This window comes from Bubalus kerabau, chromosome 18, assembly GCF_029407905.1.
Source record: "Bubalus kerabau isolate K-KA32 ecotype Philippines breed swamp buffalo chromosome 18, PCC_UOA_SB_1v2, whole genome shotgun sequence".
In the NCBI taxonomy this organism is placed as follows: Eukaryota; Metazoa; Chordata; class Mammalia; order Artiodactyla; family Bovidae; genus Bubalus; species Bubalus kerabau.
In genome coordinates, this window is record NC_073641.1 from 21,747,341 (window position 1) to 21,767,881 (window position 20,541).

Below are 20,541 nucleotides of genomic sequence, written 5' to 3' on the forward strand. Positions count from 1 at the left end.
ACTTTAACACAGTTTTCTCCTCAATTTATTTAAGAATAATTTTCTGCTTTGATAGCAGTGAAACTTAAAATCTGGCTTTGAGAATCAATCTTAGAGGGTCAGTAGAGAACAGTTTTTATTCTGAAAGAACAAATTCATGACATTCATTACAAATTCAATCACATTTTATAATGAAGGAAAATATATATTAATTATTTAAAGATAAACATAAACCATAATTAGCAAACAACTTTATAGTTAATTTTTCTTACCACTTTCTGAATCTCATGCAAATTATGCCTTTTCACATTACCAATAAAATATAAGATTGGCAAATGACACTGCAATCTCATTGAAAAGTTTCATGTAAATGAAAGAAATAAGATTTCATTGCAGATCAAAAAGCATTACAACGAGCAGAAATATGTCTGTTAAACTTTCTCTATTCTTTTTATGAATGCCATTTTATTTGGCAGAAAAGAGATTGAGGATTTACCATGTCCCAAGATAGCTATAAATTAACAAGACGCCAATTTAAATGGGTTTTCTTTCCCCAGCTTGGTTACCTGTCCCCTTGTTGGTGTTTCATAATTAAGTTGTGTCCAATTCTTGCAATGCTATGGACTGTAGCCCACAAGGCTCCTCTGTCCATGGGATTCTCCAGGCAAGAATACTGGAGTGGGTTGCTGTTTCTTCTGCCAGGGGATCTTCCCAACCCAGGGATCAAACCTGGGTCTCCTGCAATTGGCAGGTGGATTCTTTACCACTGAGCCACCTGGGAGGCTTAACTGTCCCCTGCAGCTTCTGCTGCTAAGTCACTTCAGTTGTGTCCGACTCTGTGCGACCCCGTAGATGGCAGCCCACCAGGCTCCCCCATCCCTGGGATTCTCCAGGCAAGAACACTGGAGTGGGTTGCCATTTCCTTCTCCAATGCATGAAAGTGAAAAGTGAAAGTGAAGTCGCTCAGTCGTGTCCGACTCTTCTGAACCCCATGGACTGCAGCCTACCAGGCTCCTCCGTCCATGGAATTATCCAGGCAAGAGTACTGGAGAACTGTCCCGTACTTGATTGTTATTCTTCAGTTCCATGAGACACTTTCAGTCTTATTTTCCCAATCAGGAAATGGCATACCTTAGGTTCAGTTACATGGCACTCTCTTTGGTTATTCGTATTTTCTAAATATATTTTTAATTTTTATAAACCTTTATAATTAAACTGATTACTTTTAAACCTATAAGACTCTATTGATGCAATGAAAAAATAAAATCCAACAAAGTGGAAAAGTTCAACCAGTTTATTTCAGAATTCATCAGAACACTAAAAGAGTACATTGTCTTATCTAACAGATTTATATTTGTGTCTATGTGTGTGTGTGTGTGTGTGCGTGTGTGTGTGTGTGTGTGTGTGTGTTTAGAGTCAGCTCAACTGTCTCTCGGGGTCTCTCTGAGATAACTTGACTTGATAATGGTTTAAAATCATTCATTCGTCAACAGTATAGTTATTTCCAAAAAGTGTTTTCTGGCTTGTTTTTTAGCACAGAAAGCAGTTCAGCAAACACGGAAGGGGTAGGGATGCCAGCCACGGACAGTGCCCAGGGAACATACAGAGGAGAGTGTGAGTTCAGGAAGCAGACATTAGTTCTAACTTTGTTTTGGTGATACACGCTCTGATGTTTAGTATCTCTTGATTGATTTGAAAACCTCTTTCCAATGAAGTTTCAGAATGACTTACTGTCAGAGAGTCGTCTCCTTTTATCTTAAGCAGATAGCATAAATTCAAAATTGCTTCTGCAATAACTCATTCACCAGATGTATATTGGAGGCCTGTTTTGCTTATTAAGAACAAGTCATTAAAGCTCTGGTCATATTATGTTGAATACAATTGATCATTACTTCCCACACAATTTTCAGTGTAGCCAAACTCATTTAGATCCTCAGTACATGTTTGTTGAGTGGATAAATGAGTAAGTAAAAGATTGACAAAATAATCAGTAATATGAATCACAACATGAATGGCTGTATGCTTTTCTCATCAGTGCATTCTGAGAAACTATCAGAAAGCTAACTCATGTGAAATAGCTTGCCCAGTCAATATGGCATAGTAACGAGTGTAAGGACTCTTGTTTGCTGTGGGACCCCGTGTATTTATTTTTTTTCTTTCTGGGCCTCACTCTTCCCATCTGATAAAACGAACAATGGTATTGTATTTATATAGTGTATCATTTGTCCATTCAGCCAGTTTTTACTGAATGCTTCTTGAGTATGAAGTATTTTACTAGACAAGAGGGAAAACCTGGCACCCCAGATCCAGCAGGATCTTTGCGTCCATGGACCTTGCCATCTGTAACAGGTGAAAAATTCTAGTAAGTAATGACATCAAGTTTGGCAAATGTTTTTGTGCAGGCCTTTGGCTTGTTTGCTCTCAGATATGTTTCTTGATCTTCTTCTCCTCTGTCTTTATTTGTGAGAGTCTAACCCCTTGAAAGGAGAAGGCAATGGCACCCCACTCCATTACTCTTGCCTGGAAAATCCATGGACGGAGGAGTCTGGTGGGCTGCAGTCCATGGGGTCTCCAAGAGTCAGACACGACTGAGCAACTTCACTTTCACTTTTCACTTTCATGCATTGGAGAAGGAAATGGCAACCCACTCCAGTATTCTTGCCTGGAGAATCCCAGGGATGGGGGGCCTGGTGGGCTGCCATCTATGGGGTCGCACAGAGTCGGACACGACTGAAGCGACTTAGCAGCAGCAGCAGCAACCCCTTGAAGGCTGCGGGTCCCAGGCGGCCATGCCTGTTGGTTGCTAGGTGGATTTGGTGTCTGGGAGACCCTGGGCGAACATTTGGAGAGAGAGAGTCCATGATGTTTCCCTCTCTCTGTCAGAGGAGCATCACAGACAGTGGCTTTTGTCGCCTCCAGCCTCAGCCGGGTGACCCCTAGAGTTGACCTTCTTGTTGTTCCTCCAGACCAGAGGTGGAAGTAGCTTGCTGTGGATACACCCTCTGGATTGCCTCACACTCCCTATTTGGCATCTCACCTCTTTGATCACCTGCCTAAATTATACCTATTAAAAAACACTCCTTCTGAAATAGGTAGCAGGCTTCCCTGGTGGCTCAGCTGGTAAAGAATCTGCCTGCAGTGCAGGAGAACTGGATTTGATCCCTGGGTTGGGAAGATCCCCTGGAGAAGGGAATGACTATCCACTCTAATATTCTGGCCTGGCAAATTCCATGGACTGTATAGTCCATGGGGTCACAAAGAGTTGGACATTCTCTCTTCTTAGATGCTGCTGCTGCTAAATCGCTTCAGTCGTGTCCGACTCTGTGCGACCCCATAGACGGCAGCCTACCAGGCTCCTCTGCCCTTGGGATTTTCCAGGCAAGAATACTGGAGTGGGTTGTCATTTCCTTCTCCAATGCATGAAAGTGAAAAGTGAAAGTGAAGTCGCTCAGTCGTGTCTGACTCTTCGCAACCCCATGGACTGCAGCCTACCAGGCTCCTCTGCCCATGGGATTTTCCAGGCGAGAGTACTGGAGTGGGGTGCCATTGCCTTCTCAGGTTCTTAGATGAGTGCTGTTTAAGTCTTGAGAAAAGTGATAAAGGCAAAACTCTATGTTAGAAGGTTTACCTAAGAAAGTAGCATTTAGACCAAAGCCTCAGGTATGAGTAGGAATCTATCGATGGAGAACAGGAATAATGTTCTAGATCGTGTGGCAAGAGGAAAAGAAATGAGACACATTTAAGGAACTAAAGGCATGTGGATGACTGGAGTGTGACTATAAGGGAGAGTGAGGGAGGAATAGGATATGATAGGGTTTTCAAACTTCAAGGATTTGGTGAAGTGAAGTGAAAGTCGCTCAGTCATGTCTGACTCTTTGTGACCCCATGGACTATACAGTCCATGGAATTCTCCAGGCCAGAATACTGGAGTGGGTAGCCTTTCCCTTCTCCAGGGGATTTTCCCAACCCAGGGATTGAACTGAGGTCTCCCACATTGCAGGCAGATTCTTTACCAGCTGAGCCACAAGGGAAGCCCAAGAATACTGGAGTGAGTAGCCTATCCCTTCTCCAGTGGATCTTCCCGACCAAGGAATCAAACCGGGGTCTCCTGCATTGCAGGTGTATTCTTTACCAACTGACCTATGAGGGAAGCCCCTTAAGGATTTGGAATGCAAACCAATTAGTAGATATTGCTGTGGAATGATATGGGCACCTGTGTTTTCTAATGTCAGTGGCTAAAAAATTGTTCAGAAAGGAGGCAAAGAAACCTTTAGGAGACTGGCAGACAGCAATGGTGGAATAGTATGATGGTGGAACAGTGTGATGACATAGCAATAGAGGAAAATGAACCAATTTTAGAAATGAAGAGAAGTGGAAACTGCATGTCTTGGTAATTGATAGGCCCTATAGACAAGGTTGAAGAAGGAGTTAATCCTGTTCCCAGGATTCAAAATAGGGTCATGGAGTTAACAAATGGGGTGCTATTTGCTGCAGAAAAGAATACTGGGGGAGAATTTTGAGTATGGTTGAACTTGAAATATACAATGGATGTCTCCAGATGAAGCTGCCAGGAGCCAGGTATGATAATGTATGTCGGAAGATCAGGAAATAGATCAGAACTAGAGACATTGATTGTGGTCTGTCCATCCACAGATAGCCTTGGTGAGTCAATGAGATCAACCGCCAGAGGCTATGCAACATCAGAAGGACAAGACAGCCAAGAAAAAAAGGAGTGCTTCAGAAAGGAGGGCGTGACCAGCAGTTCTGAAAATGTTAGTGGGGTGTACTGAAATGTAGGTCAGAGGATGACCTGGTGAAATATATTTCCATAATGTTGGGAGCAGAAAAGATGGAGGTAGGTTGAGGTGAAAATGTGAAAGAGGAATCAAAATAGTCTAAAGAAAATGAGGAAGAGGTAGGGAGGTATCTGGATGAAGTAGGATTGGAGCGAGGGAAGTATAAGATGGGAAATACTGATTCCATTTCTTGGACTTGCTTAAGAGGAAGATTTGGTGAAGAGGAAGAACACCAGAACTCTTGGATAGAGCTGAGTTTCTGAAGGTGTCAGAGGGACTGAGATCTGAAGCATAGGTGGGCACGGTTTGCCTAAGGTGGTAGTAGGAAGGAAAATGGAAATCATCCATGTGGGCGTGGATGAGTTTGTCAGCTGGATGGCTGGACATGGGGAACATTCGTTTTTGATAGTTACTATTTTCTCTTTGAGGAGGAATATCATCTGCTGTGTGTGGGAAGTGGGGAGTCAACTGAGAAGAAAGAAGAAAAGACATTTGCTACAGTCCTTAGGGAAAATGGGAGAGAGAGCTGATTGATAGTTGTTAGAATTTTAAAATGTAGGTATGGTGCTTGAGTTACAGTTGTTTAAGGAATATTAACAGCTTTGCTTCTGCATTTTATTGTTGATGCTGCTAGACCTGTGGCCACAGTCCCTCTTTTGGCCACTAGATGGCACACTCTGTGCTGAAATGCTGATCTGCCAGGTTCCTTTTGTTACCAACCTATACTGACAAATTGGTAAAATGAGTCGTTAACTTCTTGAGAAGAATTAAGATGTTTTACTAAAAAAAAAAAACTTTTCTTAAAAAAATCTTCACATGTTCCTCAATTTTACCTACAGTTTATGGGCAGAGAGTGATTGTGGCACCACAAAAGCCTCAGGAAATACACGATTCTCCTTCACACTAATTGTAACATGCCTAATATACCATCGCTTCCAAATTCTTTGCCTTAAAAATGCTAATCAGTTGGCACTAGGTGAATATTTGCATAGTCAAAATAGAGCTGTTGGCTTAACATTTTACCTTAAAATAAACCAAAAATCGCCTTGCTCTTGGATGTCAGTATGGTGCATACAGCCGGAATGCTGAAGAAATACTGCCAAATGTCAAAATACACAGAGAAACTGAATTCCATCAGGTAGCTGCTACTGGTAAATGTATGTGTGCCCTTGGGTGACTGGAATATCAGGTATCAGTCCAAATCTTTGTGCTTAAAGAGGCCTTGCAAATAGTGCCATGTAAGTTGAAGGAATGTGAGGAAATAAGTCATTCTGTGGAGTTTCCTCACTGCTTCCCAACAAAGATTGGGCCTGGGGGTCACTAAGAAGCAGGTGGCCTTTCCTTGCTTCTGTCATGGTTTTAGGCACACCACCATCCCCCAACCTGAGATGTTAGACTAGAAAAACCTATGCAATTTAACCAACTAAAGAATGTAGGCATTTTTAAAATATTGAAAACAAAGTTATTCTTTTGAATCCTAACCCATAATTACTTGTCTTTTATCTCTCTTCTTGCAAAGAATTCATGACAGGTAAGAAAAGAGGGATAAGAGAAGGGAGTTTGATTCAGATAATTAATATAAAGTCTCCAAGATTCAGTAAGGGATACATTTGTACAGTGAGTTCAAGATATTTTTAGGGCATTTTTAAAGTTTGTTCTGTTTTGTTTTTTGGCAGATTCAGAGGGGGAAACCTGGGAAGAAAGCTGTATAAACCTAGTGTGAGAGAGCGAGAGAGTGCTATGGAAAATTCCTGGCACAAACCTTCCTGGGCCTAAACATTTTTGATTATGAGTCTAGATTTACAGTGGCCAAATAATTTGCTGTCTAGAGGAAAAGTTCAGTTCAGTTTGGTTGCTCAGTCATGACCGACTATTTGCGACCCCATGGACTGCAGCATGCCAGGCTTCCCTGTCCATCACCAACTCCCAGAGCTTACTGAAACTCATCTCCATAGAGTTGGTGATGCCATCCAACCATCTCATCCTCTGTTGTTCCCTTCTCCTCCTGCCTTCAATCTTTTCCAGCATCAGGGTCTTATCCAATGAGACTGTTCTTTGCATCAGGTAGGAAAAGGATTGGAGTTTCAGCTTCTGCATCAGCCCTTCCAATGAGTATTCAGGACTGATTTCCTTTAGGATTGACTGGTTGGATCTTCTTGCAGACCAAGGGACTCTGAAGAGTCTTCTCCAACACCATAGTTCAAAAGCATCAATTCTTCAGTGCTTAGCTTTCTTTATGGACCAACTCTCACATCCAATCTTGATTACTAGAAAAACCATAGCTTTGACTAGATGGACTTGTTGGCAAAGTAATGTCTCTGCTTTTTAATATGATGTCTAGGTTTGGCATAGCTTTTCTTCCAAGGAGCAAGCGTCTTTTAATTTCATGGCTGTGGTCACCATCTGCAGTGATTTTAGAGCCCCCCAAAATAAAATCTGTCACTGTTTCCATTGTTTCTCCATCTATTTGCCATGAAGTGATGGAATTGGATGCCATGATCTTAGTTTTCTGAATATTGAGTTTTAAACCAACGTTTTCAATCTCCTCTTTCACTTTCATCAACAAGCTCTTTAGTTCTTTTTCGCTTTCTGCCATAAGGGTGGTGTCATCTGCATATCTGAGGTTATTGATATTTCTCCCGGCAATCTTGATTCCAGCTTGTGCTTCATCCAGCCCAGCATTTTGCATGATGTACTCAGCATATAAGTTAAATAAGCAGGGTGACAGATAATACATGCCTTGACGTACTCCTTTCCTAATTTGAAACCAGTTTGTTGTTCCATGTTGAGCTCTAACTGTTTCTTCTTGACCTGCATACAAATTTCTCAGGAGGCAGGTAAGGTGGTCTGGTATTCCCATCTCTTTAAGAATTTCCCACAGTTTGTTGTGATCCATACAGTCAAAGTCTTTGGCATAGTCAATAAAGCAGAACCAGATGTTTTTCTGGAACTCTCGTGTTTTTTCAATAGTCCAACAGGTGTTGGCCATTTCATCTCTGGTTCCTTTGCCTTTTCTAAATCTGGCTTGAACATCTGGAAGTTCACTGTTCATGTACTGTTGAAGCCTGGCTTGTAGGATTTTGAGCATTACTTTGCTAGCATGTGAGATGAGTGCTAGTGTGTGGTAGTTTGAACATTCTTTGGCACTGCCTTTCTTTGGGATTGGAATGAAAACTGACCTTTTCCAGTCCTGTGGCCACTGCTGAGTTTTCCAAATTTGCTGGCATATTGAGTGCAGCACTTTCACAGCATCATCTTTTAGGATTTGAAATAGCTCAACTGGAATTCCATCACCCCCACTAGCTTTGTTCGTAGTGATGCTTCTTAAGGTCCACTTGACTTCACATTCCAAGATGTCTGTCTATAGGTGACTGATCATACCATCATGGTTATCTGGGTCATAAAGATCTTTTTTGTATAGTTCTTCTGTGTATTCTTGCCACTTCTTTTTAATATCTTCTGCTTTTGTTAGGTCCACACCATTTCTGTACCTAATAGAACAGAATCTCTGGTCTGAGATGGCCCTGCTTTGCACCTGTTCCTATTAAAAATTTTTACAGGAAATTGGAGCAAATCAAGGAACAGGTGCAAAGCAGGGCTGTCTCAGACAGATCAGAGACTGTAGGCAAAATGAAACATTGTTGGATAAAGGGCATTAAAAGTCATTTGAGCCCATGATTGCAAGTGGAATTAATATTTGTAGGGCTAGGTGCATCAAAAGCATGATTATGTGATCAGTCATATTTCACACCTGTCAAGCAGGGCCTGTCAACCTCTCAACTTGGAATTAGGAACCAGAGAGGACCTGTGGATGGGAAGTGAAGGGTTGTAACAGATTCCCCTGGGGAAAGATATTTTTAGTTTTTATTATCGTTATTTTTGTCCCCAAACTACAAATACTCTCCCTCTGCTCTCTGTGTTGGCAAGGGGGCCGGGGTGGACAAACACATTTGAGAATCCCCACTGTAAAGATGGTTCTTTGAATTGTGGTTGCAGTTATTTCCGCGGTAAATTTCCATGGATTATTGTCTTAATGATGCTGAGAATGATACCCTGGTGTGTTGAAAATTCAAGGAACTTCATTCCCCATTCAACCAGCACTCCCCAAGCACGACTTAGGAGAGAAGCAGGGAAGCGCCTGAGGCACTCGGGACAACTGAGCCCAGAGAAGAGAGAAAGGAACCAGGAAACAGCTTCAGTGTGGCTGAGGGCGTGCTGAAGCCTGGCATCGAGATCCTTGCTCAAATGGCAGCCAGAAGATTTTAGAGTTTATTGTCAAAAACATCATGACAAACTAGAGAAGGTGTCATTTTCTTTTACCAAATGCCTTTGCCTTTACAAATGCAAGCTCCCTTTTGTCAGCCCGCTTGGTGTGAAGGAAGTGAAGCGTCTGCCCCCAACCTACCCCTGACAGCTGTGAGCTTATTCTTTGTTTCTGGCAGTTCAGCCCAGCTCTGCTGAGGTAACGAGCATCTCTGATATTTCAGCGGCTACGACCACAGTTTTATTTCTCGCTCTTGTTAACGTGTTCTTAGCTAGTCGATGCTGCTCTGCTCCTTACGCTTTTTTTAAGGAACAGCCCATTCAGAGCCAATTCCGAGACCAGCCCTTCCTGAGAGGCAGAAAAGATGGGGCGATGGTGGGGTCGTGTAATGACTGTTTTTAATTTTGTTTTCTTTGAAGTCTGATGTATGGTTGATTTACATAGCTTTGCATATTTATTTTCTTTTTGGCCACACCTTGCGGCGTGTGGGATCCTAGTCCCCGACTAGGGATCAAACCCATGCCCCCTGCATTAGGAGCACAGTGTCTTAACCACTGGACAACCAGGGAAGTCTCCACACATAATGGCTTTTAGAGCTCAGAAATGCCACAGATCTCTTCCAGTTACAAGCCATGGGCCAAAGTGAGTCTTATGGTAGCGATTGGCATTGAGGGGCTGAAAGTATAACCCTTGCACAGGAATGGGATTGGAAAGCCAGTAAAGATTTACATTCTGACAATAACGTAATATATCACATTCTTCCAAGTTCATTGTAAGAATGGCTTCAAGTTTTAACATATATCCTGTGTACTGCCCCGCATGCTGTCCCTAATGTTACTTTCTCATTGTGACAAATTACCCCTCTGTTTCTTCTTAGGAATGCTTACAAACTCACACAGTCCAGTAGCATTTAACACACTTGTGCTTGGTTTCCTTGTCTGTCTCGTTTATTCTACTATGGACCTTGGAGAGCTAGAGCAATGTATGAGCCCCTGGTGTGTGGTTGACATATCAGAGAAACCTTAATAAGCATTTGAAAGTGAAAGTCACTCAGTCATGTCTGACTCTTTGCGACCCCATGGACTATACAGTCCATGGAATTCTCCAGGCCAGAATACTGGAGTGGGTAGCCTTTCCCTTCTCCAAGGGATCTTCCCAACCCAGGGATCGAACAGGGGTCTCCTGCATTGCAGGTGGATTCTTTACCAACTGTGCTATTAGGGAAGCCTGATTTAGTGACTGCTGATGAATTAATGAGAGTTGGACCACAAAGAAAGCTGAGCACTGAAGAATTGATGCTTTTGAATTGGGGTGCTGGAGAAGCTTCTTGAGAGTTCCTTGGACTGCAAGGAGATCAAACCAGTCAGTCTTCAAGGATATCAACCCTGAATATTAATTGGAAAGACTGATGCTGAGGCTGAAGCTTCAATTCTTTGGCCACCTGATGTGAAGAACTGACTCACTGGAAAAGACCCTGATGCTGGGAAAGATTGAAGGCAAGAGGAGAAGGGATGACAGAGGATGAGATGATTGGATGGCATCACTGACTCGATGGACATGACTGTGAGCAAACTCTGGAAGATACTGGAGGACAGGGAAGCCTGGTGTGTTGCAGTCCATGGGGTCACAAAGAGACGGACACAACTGAGCAACTCAACAACAACAGTGAATTAATAGATGAGTGAAAGAGTGTGTGTATTGCCTTCTCTGTCTTCACACCTCAGTCCTTTCCAACAAGCAGTCTTGTAAAAGGAATAGAAACCACAGTGGAATCCTGAAGAATGGCTAGGCATTCGCTAGGTGGAAGAGTTTGGGGAGGCAGATTCTGGGAAAGAGAAGCTGATGGGCTCGGTTGCAGTCTTTTCAGTGAAGGTGACGTTCTTAGGTTTTGTGCCCTAAATGCGGGAGTCCGTATAACATCAAGCCTGGTCACCCAAGGTCTGATGCATCCACAGCTGTGCTGTAATAAATTGCCAACGTAAGGCCCAGTCTGACAAATCTAACCCTTGTTAGAGTTCCCCCAAAATGAATCTTTAATTTACCTTCACAGATGGTGTTATTAAAGGAATGAGTAAACCAATAATTATTATTCAGTACTTCTGATGTGACAGTTTATTAGTTGCTTTTACTTAATTAAAATCTCCCCTGACATAAAGTCTAAATATATACCATCTGACGTTGACTCAAAATTATACAGATTTTGCTTTACTGTTTTTCACACACATATGAAAAGATAAAAGGGGAACAGATTGACAAGAACATAATAGAATTTATACATTAACCAAATAGAGAGTGAGACTTCCTAAATGATTCCTGTGGCGTGTTGCCATTATTCAGATGTTTTGGGGATTCTCCTGTTGAGCCTTCCTTCAGAGTCTGTGCTACACTTACTTTTATTTATTTATTTTTTTAATTTTTTTTTAAATTTTATTTTATTTTTAAACTTTACATAATTGTATTAGTTTTGCTTTTAAATTCATTGGTGACAAATCTCCGTCTGCTGAAGGTCGGTCTCCTTCTATGAAGCTGCCAAAAGCCCTTTGGCATTAATATGTGGGTCAATTGGTAAATGACTCTGAAATCAAGAAGCGGTTTTCTTATGAACACTGGAAATGGTTTGTAATGACAATTCCCAAAGGGTTATTCCAAAAATGACCTCAACCCTAGTATCGTTCCTTCATTCATTCAATCATTCAATGAATAAGTCATTTAGGAAAAGAATTTGAATTTGTGTATGGTGTATGTGTTTGAAAAAGTATACTCATTACTTTATATACAGTTTATTTAGTAATTACTTAAAATGAATATAAATAGAATGATAGATTATCTACAATATTTACATATAATAAGATCTGATCTGATAACATGGATATGCTACATACATATAGTGTGTGTGTGTGTGTGCGTGCGTGTGCGCTCAGTCGTGTCTGACTTTTGTGACCCCATGGACTGTGGCTCACCAGGCTTCTTCAATCCATGGGATTTCCCAGGCAAGAAAACTGCAGTGGATTTCCAATTCCTCCTCCTCCAGGGGATCTTCTTGGCCCAGGGATCAAACCCACATCTCCTGAGTCTCCTGCATTGGCAGGTAGATCCTTTATCACTGAGCCACCTGAGAAGTCCATTTTATATATACAGCACAATGAGCAAATTAAATTATTCTTTTTTATTGAAGTATAGTTGGCTCAGAATATTACATTAGTTTTAAGTGTAAAACATAGTGATTTGATATTTTTAATAGATTATGCATCCTAAGGAGTTATTATACTATCACTGATTATATTCCTTGTACTGTACATTACATCTCTGTCATTTATTTTGTGGTGGTCTTTTACAGTCCTTTCTAATTTTTAAAAACCCACATTATGCTTTTAAGCAAATGCCTCTGTTATATCAGAAATATCAAACTGACAAATAATACTAGGTACATTATTTAATTATCAGGGATTCTATCTTTAAACCAATAGGCATCCTTTATACCTCGTCAACACACAGCCATTACATGACCACGTGAGATAGTTAGTGACAAAAAAGTACTTTAAAATAGAGACAGTGTGCTGCTACACATCATACTTTCTCCACTTTCTCTTCTTTAACATTGCTAATAATTACAAATTATATTGTGAGGCAGAGGGAGATACAGTCTTCTAAATTGCTGTATTGATCACTTGAATAAGACTGGATCGAAGCTACACCTAAGTGTTGTTTCAAAGTATTTGAAAAGTTATAGTTTGTTCACTGTATTATTTTGTCTGCATGATCTCAAATAATTTTAACTAAATCAGTTGATATTATTTAAGTCATGTCTTAAATTCTTATTAAATAATTGACGGTTTTTACAATCTCACACATTGCAACAGGAATCTATATAGTCAGGTAGTTTGGTCTGCAATTTAATGGCATATAAATATTGAGAACAAAATCATTAGAAACTTCAGGCATGTCACCATAAACCAGAACACCAATACATGTCACTCCCATTGGGAAAGTGTTTCCAAATTTGATACTGAATGCTTCTTCCTTCAGAAGAATTGGCTCTAGTTTTTGATCTTGGTTTAAATGTAAGTCTGTATTGATAAGTGAAAGCATTTTTTTTCACAATTTTGTAGTAAGTAGCTGATACATACTAATGAGGCAATTCCAGAGCTCCTGTGAAGCTTTGTAAAGTTGAAAATATTCCTGGAATTGATATGTCGTGCTAGGAAGGCCCAGAGAAGGCAATGGCAACCCACTCCAGTACTCTTGCCTGGCAAATCCCATGGACAGAGGAGCCTGGTAGGCTACAGTCCATGGGATCGCTAGGAGTCGGACACGCGATTTCACTTTCACTTTTCACTTTCATGCGTTGGAGAAGGAAATGGCAACCCACTCCAGTGTTCTTGCCTGGAGAATCCCAGGGATGGGGGAGCCTGGTGGGCTGCCATCTATGGGGTCACACAGCGTTGGACACGACTGAAGTGACTTAGCAGCAGCAACTAGGAAGGCCAGAACTTACTCTAGCCAAGAGCTAATGTTCTGATTAAAATTTGACCAGGTGATAACAGATTTACTCCTTTCTCCACTTGAAGTTTCACTTAAAATGTCTTAAGGTCAAATATGGGAAATGTGTCTGAACTAGATATCTTGGGTAGTGATTGTGTCAAAGCGAAGAATGCTTGCCCCATCCAAAGGAGGTAGCTGATACTCTGCTTCAGTTTAATTCACCATCTAGGAAGAGAGCTTCCATGTCCTAGACCTTATACATTTTCAAAAGAAGCCCAATCTCAACTTTAATGTGACATTTCATGTATGCTTTAAATGGTGGATCAAAAGGAAAAAAAATTAACAGTGTATTGGTCAAACTCAGGTCTAGTAGGCATGTGTGGTCCAAGGATGACCAAGTCACCTACTCCATCCTGCATCTCTTTCCTACAGTCGTGTTTCCCTTTGTTTCTCTTACATTGTTGTTGTTATTCAGTCACTGTGTTGTGTTTGACTCTTTGTGACCCCATTGTACAGCACACAAGGCTTCCCAATTCTTCACTATCTGCCAGAGATTGCTCAGACTCATATCCATTGAGTCAGTGATGCCATCCAGCCATCTCATCCTCTTTCATCCCCTTCTCCTGCCTTCAGTCTTTCCCAGTATCAGGGTCTTTTCCAATGATTCAGTTCTTCGCATCAGGTGGCCAAAGGACTGGAGCTGTTTTCTTTTTCTCACCGTGTTCTAAGGGTAAATGGCCCCAGATGAAAAGACAAAGTACTTCAGGTGTTGTGATCCTTTAAAGCATGCAGGTCACTTGGAGTATGTTCTCTACGAAACCTGAGAAGGTGTCATGAAAGAAAGATACTAGAGTTTGGAGTTAGATACTTACTCGTGCGTATGCCCAGTTACTCAGTCATGTCTGACTCTGTGAGACCCCCATGCACGCCCCACCAAGCTCCTCTGTCCATGAAATTTGTTAGGCAAGAATACTGGACCAGGTTGCCATTTCCTTCTCCAGGGAATTTTCCCAACCAAGGGATCGAGCCCGTATCTCCTGCATTGGCAGACAGATTCTTTACCACTGCGCCACCTGGGAAGCCCATATGCTTTCTTACTTGATCTCACCTAACTTAGTTCCTAGTAACTTGCTAAAGATTGCATTTTCAGTATTACCCTTGTATCACCCAAGAAATCATGCATATTTTCTTTTTTTTCTCTTGCTATCTTTTACTTTTCTTATTTTTTCTTCTTGCCTCCTCAGGCCAAATCCTGGGTTTTTTCCTCTCCTTTAACTGTTTTCTGTTGTCTTTGTGTCCAGAACGACAGCTGAAATAAAGGGGTACTTCTCAGTCGACTATGGTTATCTGTTAGAACATATGAGAGCAAAAACATAAGCAAGGGTTAAATGCCAGATGTATTCACTCTGCTAGTACACATTTGTGGTTTAAAAAGCACACTTCATTGAATAATTTAAAATATGTACCATCTGTTCTCTTGGGGATTAACATTGTTCATGGTAGGAAAAGGAATTTCATTTAAATTCACATGTTAAATGAATTCTAGATACTGCGTTCTGTCCTTCATTACAGCAGTCGCATTGGTACTGGTAGTTCAGATGACCTAGGTTTTCCTCTTCACATAATTGAAGTGACCTAGCCTTTCTTTCTCCATATAATAACACTATTGATTTCTTCCCATGGGGAAGAACAACTAAGTACATGATTCTTCCTAGATGTAACAGGCATTTCAAGAATGCTGTCATTTCTTTTATGGAAAAAAAAAATACAAACATGCCATCTTTGAAGATAACAAGAGATAAGCACTTGGGATTAGTATTTGCTGTCTTTCTCTACTGTTTGGTGTATCTTTGTAAGAGAACTCATACGATTGTCACATGCATATTTTAGAGACTGTGCAATCAGTTTTAGCCAGGGATTCTGTAGCCTGTGTAAATGACAGAGGGCACGAGTTGCTATGTAAACTGAATGAGTGCACTTCCGGGTGAATATTGATTTTTTTTCCCCTGAGCTCTCACAACATTTCATGCTTGAGTCTCAGCATGGACCATCTCGTACTGACTGCAAATTTATGCATGTGTTTGAGTCTTTTTTTTTCCCCAAAAAACATTGTAAGCTTTGTGAGGGTAGGGACCACGTGTTTCTCCTTTAGTGTGTCTCCTATTCTGACTGATCAGTAAATGATTGATTTTTAATTCTATAAAATAGGGAAAGGTTATAAGAAAAAAAAAAGTGTCGTTGCTTCTGGTAGCACATGTTCAGGATGGTTTGGGTCAATGATTTCTTTTCCTGACACCTAATTTTCAGGTGTATAAGCTATCTATCCTTAGCTCGAGTTCTTCAACTGTGAGCCTTGGCGACAGTAGACTGTGGATGGAAGGGCCCCTGAGGACATTTTCAAAAGGCTTCCAAGCAAATTCCCAGAGCTTAATAGCCATCTATTGTCAGATGACCTTCCGGTGTTGCTTCATTCAGTTCCCTCTGCTTCTCTTTAAAACCAAGTGTTATTTCCTTAGAGAGGATGGAATGCAATAGACATCATTATTCTTTGCAAAAGGTCCCTGAGTCATGTCATAAAATCACCCTTGTCTTTTCATTTCAAAGCAAAATGGTACCAATTTATTTAAGCATTCTTAGTCTCAGTATATTTTCCTATGAAAGTTCTCCAAGCGTCACTCTTCAAGCTGAGTGAGGTCTCTCATTTGATCAAGGAGTCTTTAAAAGGCAGATTGAATTCAAAGACCCTGATATTGCCATCCTTTTTGTCATCCCATTTGACCTTCTTTCTTTTGTCCCGAGCTGTTATCTTGATGCTTTGTCACTAAATTCTCTGTTATGTTTACTTGCTATTGGCAAACTATATTTTCATTCCCCATACGTGTTCACTATTTGGTGTTCCCCACAAGTTACACTGCCTTGGTCTGTGTTAAATTGTTTTTTTGTACTTCAAAGTTAATATGTGAATGATTTTTTTAAGATGCTGCCTTTTGCTTCGCTCTCACAGAGCTTTCAGCCTGATTGAGAAAAATATGTAGTTCCAAAGCCCATCATTTTTTGCATTTGCCCATCAACACGGTATTAGTCATAACTTCACTATCACTTGTCTGGTAAATCAGGAAAGTGCTGTGAAAAGTGTATTTTTATCTTGGTAAGGCTTGTGAAAAGATCTCTTGTGGTATAATTGTATAAATAATGGATATATGGGCTGGATGAAAATGCCATTAAATATGTATTTTAAAAATAATTTTATTTGTTTATTTATTTTTGGCTGCGCAGGGTCCTGGTTGCTGCATGGGCTTTTCTCTAGTTGCGGCTATTGGGAGCTGCTCTCTAACGGTGGTGTGGAGGTTTCTCGTGGTGGTGGCTTCTCTTGTTGTGGAGCGTGGCTCTAGGGCACATGGGCTTCAGTAGTTGTCACAGGTGGGCTCAGTGGTTGTGGCTTCCTAGCTCCAGAGTACAGGGTCAATAGTTGTGGCACACAGGTTTGGTTGCTTTGGGAATGTGGGATCTTCCCAGATCAGGGATGGAACCCATGTCTCCTGCTTTGGTAGGTGGATTCTTTATCACTGAGCCATCAGAGAGGCCCTTAAATAGATTTTTTTTTTGTTAGTTGAACATCATAAATGAAGAATAAGGAATAAAGAATACTGAATAAGGAATAGAATATTTTTCATCCAATCAAATATATAGGAAAATGGACTTGAGAGCAACAGGGAACAAACTGGAATACAGTCAGGATCAACAGTTTGCTAATAAACATAACTGCAATGTTAAATTTGCAGTTAATCTGAATTGGATTATGGACTCCTAGGAAAGATAGTACATGGATTAAGAGTATGGGGAGATTTCTGTCTTAAGCTTCATTCATGTATTTATTTTTTATTTTAAATTTTTATTGAAGTATAGTTGATTTTCAATGTTTAAGACATACCCCAAAGTGATTCAGTTATACATGCACACACACATGTATGGGCTTCCCAGGTGGGGCAGTGGTAAAGAATCTGCCTGACAATGCAGGAGACATATGTGAGTTCAATCCTTGGGTTGGAAAGATCCCCTGGATCATCCCTGGGGTTGATGCATCTAGGGGGTGGCAACCCACTCCCGTATTCTTTGCCAGGAAAATTCCATGGACAGAGGATTCTGGCGGGCTGTAGTCCATGGGATTGCAAGATTGGATGCAGCTGAGCACACTTGCACACATATATATGCGTGTGTATACTTTTTCTGATTCTTACATATAATAGGTTATATAGGACACTGAATATAGTTCTCTGTGCTGTACAGTAGATCTCTGTTGTTTGTCTGTTTTATATATAGTAATGTGTATCTCTTAATCCCAAACTCCTAATTTATCCCTCACTCACCTTTTCCTTTTTGTAACCATAAGTTTGTTTTTTATGTCTATGAGTCTATTTCTGTTTAATAAATAAGTTCATTTATATCATTTTTTTAGATTACACATAAAAGTGATATCAAGCTGTGTTTGCCTTTCTATGTTTAACTTCCTTCACTTAGTATGATAATCTCCAGGTCTACCCATGTTGCTGCAAATAGCATTATTTCATTCATTTTAAAGTCTGAGTAATATTCCATTCGGGATACTGGTGATGAATAGGGATAGCTATCCTTCAGGAGTTGGTGATGGACAGGGACGCCTGGCGTGCTGCAGTTATAGAGTAACTAAGAGTCAGACATGACTGAGCAACTGAACAACTGAACTGAATATTCCCTTGTGTATATGTACCACATTTTCTTTATCCATTCATCTGTCAGTGGACATTTAGGCTGCTTCCATGTCTTGGCTCTTGTGAATTGTACTGCTATGAGCTTTGAAGTGCATGTACCTTTTCAAATTAAAGTTTGTATAGTGAACAGAGAAATGCAAATGATTGTCTCTGTCTGCCCCATAATAGTTATGTCATACCTGGAATATTGGTTTAATTTTGGATACAGGTTGAAGAGGAATCAACAAACAGGAATAAGTTCAGAAGTCTGTTGCCCAGATGGTGAAGCATCTAGAAACTATGACATATTGAGAACAATCAAAAGATCTGAAATTATGTAGCCTAGAAAAGAAGAGGGTGAGATGAAAGCTGTCTTTGGATCATGACAGGGTTGTCATAATAGAAAAGAATGATGTTTGATTTTGAATGACTTCCAGTTTAGGATCAAGAGATTGTATAAGTTGAAAGGTCAACTTTAGTCTGATACAAAGAACTTTACAATATTTGGATATGCTGAAAGCAGAGATGCTGCCTGGTGAAGCCAGATGGTTCTCATCCCGGGAGGGGCCTGAGCAGAACCAGGTACTTGCTTCTCCTTGGAGAGTGTTCATGCGTTAGGAGAAAAATGCATTTTCAATTACTCCTAATAAATCTTCCAATTACAGGAACTTATTACATAACAAGTTCTTAGCACAGAGCCTTTTATAGACTCCTTGATCAAATACTCAGGAGATATTAGCTATAATTGTTATTGGTAGTGACTAATCCATGACTTTGTAACTGAATATTTGTCTCAAGGGAATAAGTAAAGGGGAGGTGACTGTGTTTAAAATTTTGGCACCAGCTTCTGTTACTAAATATCAGTAATTAAGGTAGTTAACAAGGGCCTGTGCTGCTCCTAACTGATTTACTCTTAATTTATTATCACTTTATGTTTTCTGTAATTGCCTTTTATCCTATGTTACCTGGATTTGGGATTAATTCATCACACTTAACAGGAAAATTTTAAACAGTTGCTAAATCACAGTTGCTTATCTTGAGTTGTCTGCTGCTGCTGCTGCTGCTAAGTCGCTTCAGTTGTGTCCGACTCTTTGCGACCCCATGGACCGCAGCCCACCAGGCTCCTCCATCCATGGGATTCTCCAGGCAAGAGTATTGGAGTGGGGTGCCATGGCCTTCTCCGATTGAGTTGTCTAGTGACTAACAATAGCGAATAGTCCATCAACAAAGGAACAAGTCATGACAGAAAAGCACATGGGTCTCTTCTATTAATTAAAAGAAACGTTTCAGTTTAGGGACTTGTAGAATCTTAGTGATAATTGTGTTCTGTATCATGTTAGCTGCATTGGATCCTTTCCCTTTATCTCCACGGGAGTCAGTTACAGCAGGTAAACTTCCACCTCTCACATCTCCTAGTCTGCCGCCAAGGGCCCCAGGGCAGCAAGGCGTCCCCCTCCTGACCCCATGCCTGACCTCCTTGTATTCTTTCCTTGCTGCTTTTTTGTTTCTGTCACGTATCACCGCTCTTCCATATTTCTCTTCGTTATCTGATCATCTACCTACCTCTACTGGAAGGTCAGTTCCAGGGAAGCAGGCACACTTACTTGTCTGTTTTATTTCCTGCTGGATTCCCAACACCTAGAATAGTAACTTGACAAATACTCGTTGAATGAATGATTAAAGCTTAAGTGTCCTGGAAACCGATACTAGAATGGTGTCATCAGTCCTCTAGGGTTACTAAGCCATTTTTGGCAGCATGGGACTAAACCAAAAGTCACTTGGCTCCATAACCAGCATCCTCATTCTTGATCTTTCCCTTAATTACAAATAACTCTCGAATTTTGCTGAATGAACCCAGGAATCTAGAGGCATCTGACAATAGCAAAGATATTTCACAGCTATATGGATTTGAGGACACGGGCATGACTTTCGTGTCATCTAAATTTAAGAGAACATCCAGGTCAATACTTTTACTTCCGTAATTCTTTGCTGATCACTCTTTTCCATTTTGTTTCCTCTGGGATTTATTCAGAGTGATTAAATCTGAGTTTCTCTACTACTTGTTAATATTCCTTGGGTCATCAATGTAGACCCTAAAGAAGTGGGGGTACTGTGACAGATTTGGGGAAGCAGTTATGGATAAGACTCGGTCTTTGCCTTTGAATTGTTTTCACGCTAGTGGCTAAGCCAGCCTTGTGTATTTATTTGCAGTTCCAGGGTGAGATGATAGCCAGGTAATTTACAGTCCAAACAATGATACTTTTGAGAGTAAAAGGAGGCACTATTTAATAAT

The 20,541-nt window shown here is 40.7% G+C and overlaps 1 protein-coding gene and 1 long non-coding RNA gene across 2 annotated transcripts in view; both read left to right on the forward strand.

Moving 5' to 3' along the window:
- Positions 1-20,541, forward strand: part of PDE4D (phosphodiesterase 4D) — an 849,844-nt gene that overhangs the window by 345,247 nt on the left and 484,056 nt on the right. The gene's annotated exons all lie outside the window — the stretch shown is intronic.
- Positions 1,418-19,004, forward strand: LOC129633324 (uncharacterized). The gene is made up of 4 exons (XR_008705027.1): positions 1,418-1,593; positions 2,214-2,341; positions 5,204-5,330; positions 18,478-19,004. It is a non-coding gene; the product is annotated as an uncharacterized LOC129633324 (long non-coding RNA).